The sequence below is a fragment of the Macaca fascicularis genome, chromosome 5 (assembly GCF_037993035.2).
Source record: "Macaca fascicularis isolate 582-1 chromosome 5, T2T-MFA8v1.1".
Classification (NCBI taxonomy): domain Eukaryota; kingdom Metazoa; phylum Chordata; class Mammalia; order Primates; family Cercopithecidae; genus Macaca; species Macaca fascicularis.
This window is the reverse complement of record NC_088379.1, coordinates 148,486,894-148,499,097: the sequence shown is the minus strand read 5'-3', so window position 1 is coordinate 148,499,097 and position 12,204 is coordinate 148,486,894. Positions and strand designations below refer to the sequence as shown.

Here is a 12,204-nt window from a genome sequence, read left to right as displayed (position 1 = left end):
CAGAGCCTGCAAAAACTAGCTGCAAAATACACCAGCAGAAGGGAAGAGTTCTCCCCTCTCCAGGAAAGGGTGAGCAATCACCCTAACATGTGCTGCTGCCCTAGTCTGTCGGGTGTAGCATTTGTCTCTGTCGGGAGCTTGGCATCCATCATGAGGACCATCTGGTTCCATTTCCCTGACAGCCACAGCCTTTCCTGTCCTATCAAGGAAAGTCAAGTTCACCCCAAAATTACAGCACAGCCAATAGCACCAACTTACCACGGCAGATGAACCCAAAATTTAGTTGCAAAAAACTTGAACCTTACTTCAAATTTAAAGGAAAGAAATGTTTCAAAATTATTTCACTTATTTTTAGTGGGATAAAAGTTGATGTTTTGAAAACTTCATGAACAACTAATTAAAAATTAATTATTATAACTAGTTATTGCTATGCCAAGGATTATACAGTTGAAGAAAATGTTTTGTTATAGAAATGCAGTAAAGAATAAACAAGCCTATGTTGAATAAAGCACAAAGTTAGCATGTTCTCAATTTCCCTTTTAAGCCAATTATTTCTATAATTTAGAAGGAAGACCTTATCACCAAAGTGGACTTTTGAATTTCACATATATTTGTATATATATATGTTTTGTTGTTGTTGTTGGAGACAAGGTCTTGCTCTGTCACCCAGGTTGGAGTGCAGTGGTACGATCATAATTCACTGCACCCTCAAACTCCTGGGCTCAAGCAATCCTTCTACCTCAGCCTCCAAAGTAGCTAGGACTATGAGAGTGTTACCATGCCTGGGTAGTTTTTTCACTTTTTTGTAAAATAGGTCGTATGAGGTTGACCAAGCTGGTCTCGAACTTCTGGCCTCAAGTGATCCTCCTACCTTGGCCCCCAAAAGTGTCAGAATTACAGGTGTGAGCTATTGTGCCAGGACTATTTGGCATACCTTGAACTTTTTCCACAGCCAAATTATAATGGGTACAAAACTATGCAGACATTTAAAAGAAATATTTTTCAAAAATATTTTGGGATGTGGAAAAATGTGCTCACATATATTGTTATGTTAAAAAAGCAGATTTCAAAACAGTTTATAGTCATTCTTACAAATGAATAACTATATATAGCTATATAAATATGTATAGAAAAATGAGTCTGGAAGTAAATACCTCAACATTTTAACAGCAGTTTTTCTCTGAGCAGTAGAGTTACAAGTAATTTTTCTTTTCTTACACTTCTCAGAATTTTCAAAATCTTCTATAACAAATGATAAAAGTATACATTTTTTAAGGACCTAAGTATAAAGAACATGACATTTAAGGCACAGCTTCCTCCTTTCATTGGGTTCTATAAGAGGACGAAGAATGTGGTTTTGGAAACAGCGCAAGTTATTCTGTGTCCAAATCATATATATAAATCTCAGAAACACACATTTTAAACTGCACATTAAGTCTCAATGATCTGATGGTGGCCATTTCAGAAAGATCAGAGGGGTCCCATAACATATTGAAATACAGAGCCTCTGGGGAGTGGGCCCAAACTCATTAAAACACATAGCTATTATCTACATTTTATCTCCACTAAATTGACTTAAAAATGGAGAGGAGAGTGTGTGTAGCACTCAAACATCTGTGACATATCATTATGGAAGAATATTTCTAGGAATTCTTATTCATAATTAGTACTTTCAAACTGAGAAAACAGCAGAAAACAACTGTTAAATTAAAAAGAAGTGCATGCATGTCACAATTTAGCAATAGCCAAAGTCAACTAGCAATCAGTTTCTATTTCACAATAGCAGTTACAAAAACCATAAAAATCCTCACGATTAGGGAACAGAGTCAGAATAAAGTTTAAACCTGGAGAATGTTACTTTCTCTGCACTCTCACCCATCATAAACCATAACAGGGTCTGAGGCCACGTATTTACTTGCAGACATTGAAAAAAAAAAAAAAACTTAACTGCTCAAGCTAACAAATCAGTGTCCCAAGTTTCACACTATTGGTCATATGATCCTCCAACTGTTGTTTCTCAGACTATCTTCCTCTGACAGTCTCTTCTTTCTTTAAAGCCAACAGATCAACAAAATAACCTAAACTAACCAAGCTCTTTCATTTGTTGAATGATGGAACCTCCTAACAGAGCAAAACAGGACTTTGAAGGTAGTATTTCAGGAAAAAGAGAAGGTAGGGAGTTTCAGGAAAATGTCTGATAAAATTCCATTGCTTTTCCAAAATAACAAAAGCATAGTTTCCCCAAGTCCCAAATACAAAAGCGAAGCAGAAAATAAAAGCATGTTCTTTTTACACTATTCCTGGGGGAAACACAATTTCACTTGCTGTTTCAATGAATACTTTCTCCATAGTATTATTTCATTTCCACCAGAAAAAAATATGTAAACTGAATAATTCCTAAATGTTTTAGAATATATCTGTAATACCTAAAGAAATATACGGCTTCACTGAGGAATTCTACCTGCCTTAAATAAATATTTAGTTAACTGAAGAAGAGATGTTTCAACAATGAAATAACAATGAAGAAAGTGCATAACAAAACAGCATTAGTCTGTCTAACCAAAGAACAAGCAAAATGACAGCCCGGCGGCATAAAGGTTGTAGAGTAAAAGAAAAAATGCTACCAAGATACTGAATAAGATTCTGATCTATTAGGATAAAAATGATGAAGAAAGCAAACACACCTTTCATGTGAGCGGCCTAAAAAGGCAGCTTCTCTGTACCTCTGACTTCCAACATCCTGTTCATGACTAGAGTCTAGGAAAGTAATATATGACCTCAGTAATGCTGGCCTGGCCTACACCCAAGTCAGTGACTTCAACTGCTCCACATCAATAACAAAAGCCATACAGAGCTGACGTGTAGGGAGGGTGGAAGAGATGGAAGACTCCAGGGCAGGCTTCTAAAAGCAAAGCCATCTCCTGTTAAAGAAACTAGCCAAGTACTGTTCAGAAACAAGAGCTTCTTCAAGTGGACATATCGGTTGTCTTTATAATGCCTATAGCTATTCCACTCGGTTTTAAAAAACGGTCTTCACTGAACTCTAAGAACAAAATGCTCCCCCTATAACAGACTGGAGCAAAACACCACCTCCCAGGGATTTTATATCAATTAAGGTACTTGATCTCCAACAACCCAATTAGGTAAATGCCATTAGTCTCAGTTTACAGATAAGGAAACTGACCTAAAAGTAGGAGACATTTCAAGAGCACAGTTAGTAGACCCGAACACAGGCTCTTGGGCTACAGAGGCCAAAGGCTGAACCACTATACCCGGTGATATCACGCTGAATCTTTCTAGTGCTTACATCCTGTCTGCCTAACACCTTAAAGAGGCTGCAGACACAGCAACTCCCAGGGCTACAGTCTTGTTGCTGTCACATGTTCCCTGGATTTGAAGGGAAGGGCAAAAGCTAACTTGCATTGAGTACCTACTGTGTGCTAGCCCTTTCAGAAAAGACAAATTCCCTGGTGATATAAGCATTATCATCATTATTCCTATATTACAGATGAAAACTAGATTCTGAAGGTTTCAGTAACTTGCTTAATGCAAGGGAGAGGTAGCGCTGGCATTTGAACTAAATCTGTTCGTACGTGGCTTATGTACCTCCCACTACAGAAAGTGTCCTACCTCCTCAGTCACAGGTTGATCCCTAAATGGGTGACTTCTCCCACAGTCAGAGATGATCTCCCATATTTTAACCAGTCATTTTACATGTGAATGCTATTTGAACTACTGGGAAGAACATCGAGAGGGAGGAAAGATAGGTCAGTAAAATTCCAACACAACAGCAAAAATCTTTCAACCCACAGAAAATCCCCATAATTAGTTAACGGAAAGCATATCTGGCATACACTCAGCACTGCTGCAGAGAACCATCAACTGTAAATATACGTAACTATTTCTTTCTGGTGTATATAAACTAAACATCTGCAAATCATATTACATTTTCAATGCAGTAGAGGAACTCACTATTGAAAAGAATTCTGTTGGCTAGGAGTGGTGGCTCAAGCCTGTAATCCCAACACTTTGGGAGGGCAAGGAAAGAGGATCACTTGAGGCCAGGAGTTGACCAGCCTGGGCAACCCAGTGAGACTCTGTCTATTAACAAAGAAAAGAAAACTGTGGTTAAATTCCTTTGTAGGGTCTAAAGTTCTTTTATAATAAACAATCCTCTAATTTACTTCCTAAGTCTTTGAATTTTCCAAAGCAATTATATTCTATTTTAGGCAGAACTATGGGAATATGTAATAATCCAAATTATTTTACATAAGCTTGGGATGTAGGTCTGCCTTAAAATTGAAGAAATGAATCATTATATATGTCCAAACTTTCTCTAGCCTGTGGTTACATGAATTGCTAAGTTGCCTGTCATAACAGCATATAAATTAATTTGATTTTATAGCTTGGCTAAGAATATCTTGAAATAAAAAGAGTACTAGAGATTCAAAATCTGATAAGTAAAATAAAGATAGTACCATGAGAATTTTATACACAGAATGTAAAAATAAGAGAGTTTCAAGATTCAATATTCTTATTTTATGAATTAAAAAACTGAGGCCCAAGATTTAAATGATCTCTTAGACTTAACCAGGGCCTATGTTAGAAATTCAATGGAAGAAACAAAACTAGAATCTAGTATGCTAACGCCTAATTCAAGGTATGGTCCAGAATGGACCCCCTCTGATGATCTAATACTGTATTGTAAGCCCCAAAAGAGCAGAAACTATGTCATATTGCTGGTTCTCTCCAAGCTCCTACAAATTACCTTGCGTAATACATATTCCTGGCCAGGCACAGTGGCTCACATCTGTAATCCTAGCACTTTGAGAGGCCAAGGCAGGATAGCTTGAGCCCAGGAGTTCAAGGCCAGCCTGGGCAACATGGCAAAATCCTGTCTCTAACATACAAAAAAGTAGCCGGGCACTGTGGTGTGCACATGTAGTGCCAGCTACTCAGGAGGCTGAGGTGGGAAGATCACTTGAGCCCAGGAAGTCGAGGCTGCAGTGAGTGGAAATCACTGCAGTCTAGCCTAGGTGACAGAGCAAGACCCTGTCTCAATCAGTCAATCAATCAGCCAGTCAATCTAATTATCCCTGTGGTGGGAGAAGGGAATCAGAGGTGGCTGATATTGTAGGCTACCTCCTATTTCATTTCTAGCCTTTATAGTTTGTTAGCTCCTAGGGTCTCAGCACATACTTATGCAAAATCAGTGTTAACTGTACCCAAGGAACAGAGCATGGCAAAACCCAGATGTATCATCTTAAGGATATCTTTAAGGACTCAGGATTGGAAGGCAGGAGACACCTGCAAATCAGTTAACCTATCCAGCTTAAGATTTCTCTGCAAGAGAATGAATAAACTGTATTTTTTGTATCTCTAAGTCCTCTTCTAACATTAAATGTTATTGCTGCGCCTGTTTCCTGAATTTTATACATTTGACACAAACATTAATACTTTAATAAACCCTTTTCAACTTGGCTCTTTGTTTGCTGAATTATATGCACAACTCTGTTACATACATAACTCTGAATTGTGGTCACCAGCAATCCCTACCCCACCTCAATGAATGAGGCTTTGGTCTGCAATGGCCACTGAGTCTCCTTTTTTTTCATAACACAATTTTTACCAGAAAAGTTCCTTGGGTTTGGGGGATTTGGCCCCTATCACTTCTAGTTCCTGGCATCAGGGCCTAAGGCTAGGCCAGTGACATCAAAAATACTGTTGGGAGGCCACGGTCTCTCCAGAGAGGCTGCCTCTGTTTGGTCTCTAGTGAGACCTTGAGCAAATGAATGCTGCTCAGACTACTGGGAGATACAAAGGGTCAGCTGCAGGGTCTGGCAGTGGGGAGCTGGTCCCAGGCCAGAGGTACAAGGTCAGAGAGAGGTCAGGGCTTGGAGTATTAGCTCTGTTGTATAACCTGAAACTTGAGAAGGTGGTTAAGAAAGAGATACTCAGACAAGGAAAAAACAAGAGAGGTTTAGAGACTAGAAAAACGAGAGAGAGAGAGAGAGAGAGAGAGAGAGAGAGAGACAGACTGACTTTGAAAGTTCCAATAGGCTGTATCAAAAAAGCAAATGTTTGTATTATCCCTGTGAGTCAAAATAACATGCATTTATTATATTTGTGAGTGAAAAAGGACCTTACTAATTGTTGTTAAGCATAAAGATTTGTGTTACTAATGTACGAGTGTCAAGAAAAAGAAAGGCCAGGACACAGGATTTTCATAACTAAGAACCAGAACATATATTGTATATTTGCATAGGACTTTACAGTTTGCAAACCACCTTCACACAAATTCTGCTCTGATCCACACAACTATCCCCATGACATTAAAAGAAACAGGCTTGTGAGTATGATTTACTTGTCCAAGATGTCCACACTGCTACACATCTACACATCTACAAGATGCCCAAACTGCCACACACCTGCTACATCTTCAGGTCTGCTGGGAGTTCTTCTACCACACCACTAAGTCTCTTCAAAACTACTTTTCCTCAAAAACAACCCTTTCAGAGAAACAAAATTTATCCTTATTCATTTTTACAATTTTTCAATTTTATTTCATTCCTAGTATTGAAAGTTGCTATAGGTTTAGTATCATTAAACAGTGTTTTTATATGCTATGCATCATTGCCCCCTGTATGGCAAAGCGTGTGAGTATATGATGAGTTAAATAATCTTTGAGGGCTAATCTGGAAACTTTGCCACCACATGTACTATACTATTATTTCTATGGGACGTTCTGTACCAAGTTCCATTCAACAGACCTAAAAGAGATTGTTTAAAACACATGAACGTGGCTAAAAATAATCACCAGAAATTTCTTGGATTTCACTTCTCTTTTTCATTTCATTTAAACATATACAGGCACACACAGCCTGTTTTCACTGAGCAGCACATATGGCATAAAAAGCTAAGTATTTCAGTATAACAGAAGAAATTTCATAAAACTCCCACATTATGATGGTGGATTACATAAAGAAGTGGGAAAGTCCCCTCTTTCCCCAAACTGTGCCAAGACATCTGACATGCTCTTATCTGCCAGGACTATACAGTTATTCAACTTAGTATCCATTTTTTAAGATAAATTAGCATAATATCATAATGATCCAAAAAAGTTCAAAAAAACTTCTTGCCAGAATAATTAACTTCCTGAGGTCCTCCAAAATATCTGTTCTGAGAAAAATGTCTCCCTGCCAAGGGATTTCAAATACTAAAAGCAGAGTGGCAGGTTTTCAGTTATAAATTTCAACAAATCACCAACCATACATAGCTGAAAGTTTTTTCAATGAGAATCAAGGTGTCAAATTTAAGTTTAAACCCTCTCCCCACCACCCCCAACAAAAGCCAGCTTCCAAAAAGGAACTAATCAAAGTATTGTTGCAACCATTACGTCTATTAAAAGAAATAGGTGACTAGAACATTAGGATAAGTTCAATTAACAAGTTCTTCTGATGCTTTTTATAGTACTTGGCTTATTAAAAATGGATTCATCCACAACTTTTCGGAAACATTTTTGTTGTGTAAATTCAGATGTGACTGTATTGAGCTTAAACCAAAGCAAACAAAACAACAAGAAGAAAAAAAAAAAAACCACCAGACTAAATCTAAATATTATTCTGGAAAAAATGCATCAGTTAGCTTTTACTCTACCTCAAAGAGCAGGTATGGTGAGGCCTGGTGGCTCGAGATCCCGCCATTTTCTCCTGTGCCCTCAACTCACGACAGTCCTTCCAGTAGAATATTTGAAAAGACAGACTAAGAATGATAGGGATCACAATAAAAGCAGCTTACATGCATGAGAAACTCTGAATTGCCTAATTTCAGTCCCAATGCGTCTCAGTCTTCAGATCCTCTATAATTTTTGATGAAGTACAACATAAACCTGTTTAAAGCTGTTTACAATCAAAAGGTACAAAGTGTGAGAACCAAATTCTCTTGGTTATTGAGATGAGTCTTAAAATAACCACGAGAGCTAATATTTAATTTGGTGTTCTTACCTTTATGTGAGAATTCTTAGTAAGACACAAAATGCCCTTATAAAACATAAGCTATAGAGGAAATATTAATATTTCGGCTATTTCTTCAGTATCATGATGGCTATTTTTCAGGTTTAGAAAACAAGTCATTTTTTGAAAAAGACAAATTATCATTACTTTAAATACTCTTCTCTATATATCTTTTTTGATGCACGTACTTAAAAATAGCCTCAGCTGAAGCCCAGAGAGCTACACAGGGCTGTACCAGCAATCCAGCCACATTCCAGTGAGTTCTTTTTAATCTGAAAAATGTTCAACATACACCTTGAATTCTTTTTTAGTGGTGCTGAACATTAGTTTTTCTGTGTTTTTCTCCCTGACCTATTTCTGTAAGCTTGTGCTTTCTTATTTTGAGTAACTTGAAAGTAGACACATGTTCATGATCTGTAAGCAAACTTAAAACAAATAACCCTACAGGCCCCAAACAGTATTAGCTCATATACTTGTATTTTTTTCTATTTTATATTCACTCCTTCCCTTAGGTTATAGTTCTGCAGGTATAAAGCATAGGTATAAAGGTGGGGTTGGGGGTGTAGGGGGTTGGGGAGTGGTGTTGGCACTGGTGTGGGGCAAGGAGTTTTCCAGGATACAACATTCCAGATAATTTCTAAGTTCCCTTCCAAAGCCACATTTCTATTACTTGCTGGTTTCTCTGGTCTGCATTTGTCCCAGACAGGGGCTCCTACACAGCAGCAGTTCTCAATCTCAATTAGGGGATGGCTATTTTGCCTCCAGGGTACATTTGGCAATGCCTGGAGACATTTTTGTTGTCACAGCTGGGGATGGGGTGCACTACTGGCATCTAGTGGGCAGAGACCAAGGATGCTGCTGCTAACTAAACACACTACAATGCACAGGGCAGGCCACACAACAAAGAATCATCCAGGCCACAATATCAACAGTGCAGAGGTTGAGAAGTCCCACTGCAGAGTAACAAGCTTAGGAAACTAAATGATTCGGAAAACTGCAGAGGCCATTTCCTAAAATATTTGCTTTCATTCTCCTAAACAGGTAGCTGAAGAGACTTCAACTCCTACAAATGAAGCAGAAAGCAATGGCTTATTCACAGCCCCCTTTCTTCCCTTACCTCCCTCTTTCTCAGCCACACCTACTACATGATCAATGTTGGGAGGCAAGAGAAGTCAGCAACGATCCCTGACTTCCAAGTGCTACCATCTAGTGAAGGAGATGGAATGGTCTCCTTACCACCAGGTGGCAAGTGCTCACATACAGCAAGAAGCAATGGGGTTTGCAAGGCCACATGTTCTTTAAAAGGTCTGTTAGGTATAAAAACTGCATTTAATTAGCAGATACTACTAATGAGCTTTCACTGGCAAGTTTTAAAATAGATCAATTCAGCTAGAAAAGTTTAGTCACATTAAGAAAATGTGTTTTCAGGCCAGGTGCAGTGGCTCATGCCTGTAATCCCAGCACATTGGGAGGCTGAGGTGGGCACATCGCCTGAGCTCAGGCGATGTGGGCAACATGGTGGGCAACATGGTGAAACCCTGTCTCTAGTAAAATACAAAAAATCAGCCAGGCATGGTGGCAGGTGCCTGTAGTCCCAGCTACTCGAGAGGCTGAAGCATGAGAATCCTTTGAGCCCAGGGGGCGGAGGTTGCAGTGAGCCAGGATCACACCACAGCACTCCAGCTTGGGCTACAGAGTGAGACTCCAAGAGCATTCCTGGAGGAGCATTCTTGAAAAAGCATTCCAAGAATCACTGGGTTTACCAGCCTTACAAGTCATTCTGGATTCTTTTTGTAGCAAAGGTAAGTAAGGAAGGCCAGATGTCAAAGCAATAACTGCACAATGGGAACGACTTGCTTTCTAGAATACTTTGGGACATATCCATAGGAGCCATACAATTTTTCCTCTAAACCCAGACACTGGTGAAAGTAATTCTTCCAGGACAATGGTAAAACGTAGGACAAGTGTTCATGAGGGCCATGACTGTATGGCAGCACTTCAGAAGCAACTTTGGTTGGACAATGATGCCCATGTGAACCCTGTGATAGCCACAGATAGTAAACCTAACTGTGACTGCTACTTTTGTAGTCAACCAGAAGTCGGCTATTGTCAAAAGGAAAGAAATTTGACACTCAGTATAAAATACACACCGAACATACTCAAGCAAATGCCAAATCTAGCAAATCTGAACATACTGTGTTTATGAATCTAAAGTATAAGATTCCCACAATAGTGTGCACCAGATGGGATTTAGCCTTTTCTCTGCAGCACATGAAAAGCAAGAAAAATTGTTGAACAGGTTTTCCTTTCTTTGACTAATATCCTGATTCCCCAATCGGCACAGGCACATTTCTGGTACTTGCAACCAATACAAACCCTCAGTGACAAGTCACCTGACTTGATGTGTTTAATCAGATTCTGATCCATGGACACTTTTGTACTAAGCAAGAGAAGCAAACCCTCTTGAAAGTCATGCTGCCACCAAAATATAAGGGTTCTTGGGCATCTGAGTGGAGTCAAGATGTCATACATATAATCTAGAAAATCCTATAAAATACAACACCCAACTCCTTGGAAAACAAGAAAATCTCCAGGAAGAATGAGGTCAATACTCCCCCTGTCTTCACTCCAACTCATAAATAAGAAGGCATCTGACACAAAACCCACTGTAGTCTTACATGGAGCTTGCAAATTAAAAACTAAACCAAAAACATATACCAATGCTTTGGACACATAACTAAGACTGAGTGAAAAAGAAAGGTCACTCCCTGCAAGGTTAGAGAGGTAAATACATATATATATATATTTATTTACAGAGAAAGAGAGAGACACGGTTTCACTTCCGTCACCCAGGCTGGAGTACAATGGTGCAATCTCGGCTCACTGCAACCTCCACCTTCCCGGCACAAGCAATTCTTGTGCCTCAGCCTCCCAAGCAGCTGGGACTATAGGCGCATGCCACCATGGCCAGCTAATTTTTGTATTTTTTGTAGATTTGCATTTTTGCCACATTGCTCAGGCTGGTCTCAAACTCCTGAGCTCAAGTGATCTGCCCGCCTTGGCCTCCCAAATGCCGGGGTTACAGGCATGAGCCACCAATCCCAGCCTCTAGTAAGTTTTTTGTTAAGCCTAGTACCAGATGGAAATGCCATCATGAAATGAAGACTGTATCTTCATTTTTCAAAATGTTTGGATAAAATGCAGAAATGTAAAATGGATGACATATTAAGGCTGTTCACAGTTATTTGAAATGTCATACTAAAACAGGATTAATTATTGAGCTGCTATAATCTGAAGGAAAGGTCTGGCGCTATTACTCTTTTTTAATTAAACAATTATATTAAACACCTAGATGAAGTTTGAGAATATGCTTGTTAATTCTGTAGATGACACCAAGTTAGATGAAAGACAATATTCCAAAGGATCTTAATGTAGAATATTGCATAGACAGCGATGAGATGACATTTTAATAGAGATGTTGGCTAATATATTTATGTATATAAATTGTATGAACGGAAGTGCTGGAGACCTGGCTTTACAGCCTAGCTCAACACTAAGAGTCAAGTAACACAGCTGTTTTTTTTTGTTTTTTTTTGTTTTTTTTAAGGAAATTCAATCCTCAGATGCATTAGTAAAATTAAATAACTAGATCAAGGGAAGAAATAGTCTAATAAGCATTACCCAAGTTGAAACCACATCTGGAAAGATGAGTTGAATTCTGGGAGCATCATTTTAAGAGGAAATTAATTATCTGGAGAAAGACCAGGACAGTTAAGAGTATAGAAATCATACCATGTGAGAAACTGCTGGCAAAACCAGAAAGGTTTGGCCTAGGGAACACTCTATGCAAATATGATGGCTTTCTTCAAGTGTTTACAAGGCTATCATGGGGATACCCCTGAACAAGTTTCCACTTGCCAGTGTCTCTCCAAAATGTAAACGCTATACACGAGGCTCAGCTTGACAATAAGAAAGCAAACATAACCTCCCTAACGTGGTCATTTGATTCAAACAGTCTAAGATGGATTTAGGCTTTTTGGCCACTGCATTACACCGTTGACTCAGAACGACTTCAGACCCAATTTAAGCCACAGTTTTCTCTTGTGACCACAGTTAACTGCTGTTAATCTCAGTAGTTATCACCTACAGAGATCATATTATGTATTCGCTCAATGTCTGTCTCTATCTACTA

General features: G+C 38.9%; 1 protein-coding gene across 11 annotated transcripts in view; it reads right to left on the bottom strand.

Annotated features, from left to right (window-relative positions):
* The window catches only part of GAB1 (GRB2 associated binding protein 1), a 132,538-nt gene that overhangs the window by 84,867 nt on the left and 35,467 nt on the right, over window positions 1–12,204 (bottom strand). For 5 of the 11 annotated variants that reach the window (XM_065545539.1, XM_074040514.1, XM_074040517.1 and 2 more), the window contains exon 1: window positions 2,685–2,752. The exons of the other annotated variants lie outside the window; for them this stretch is intronic. The gene's annotated coding sequence lies outside the window, so the exon portion shown is untranslated. Of the gene's footprint in view, window positions 1–2,684; window positions 2,753–12,204 lie in introns of those variants that run through there. 11 annotated transcript variants of the gene reach the window in all.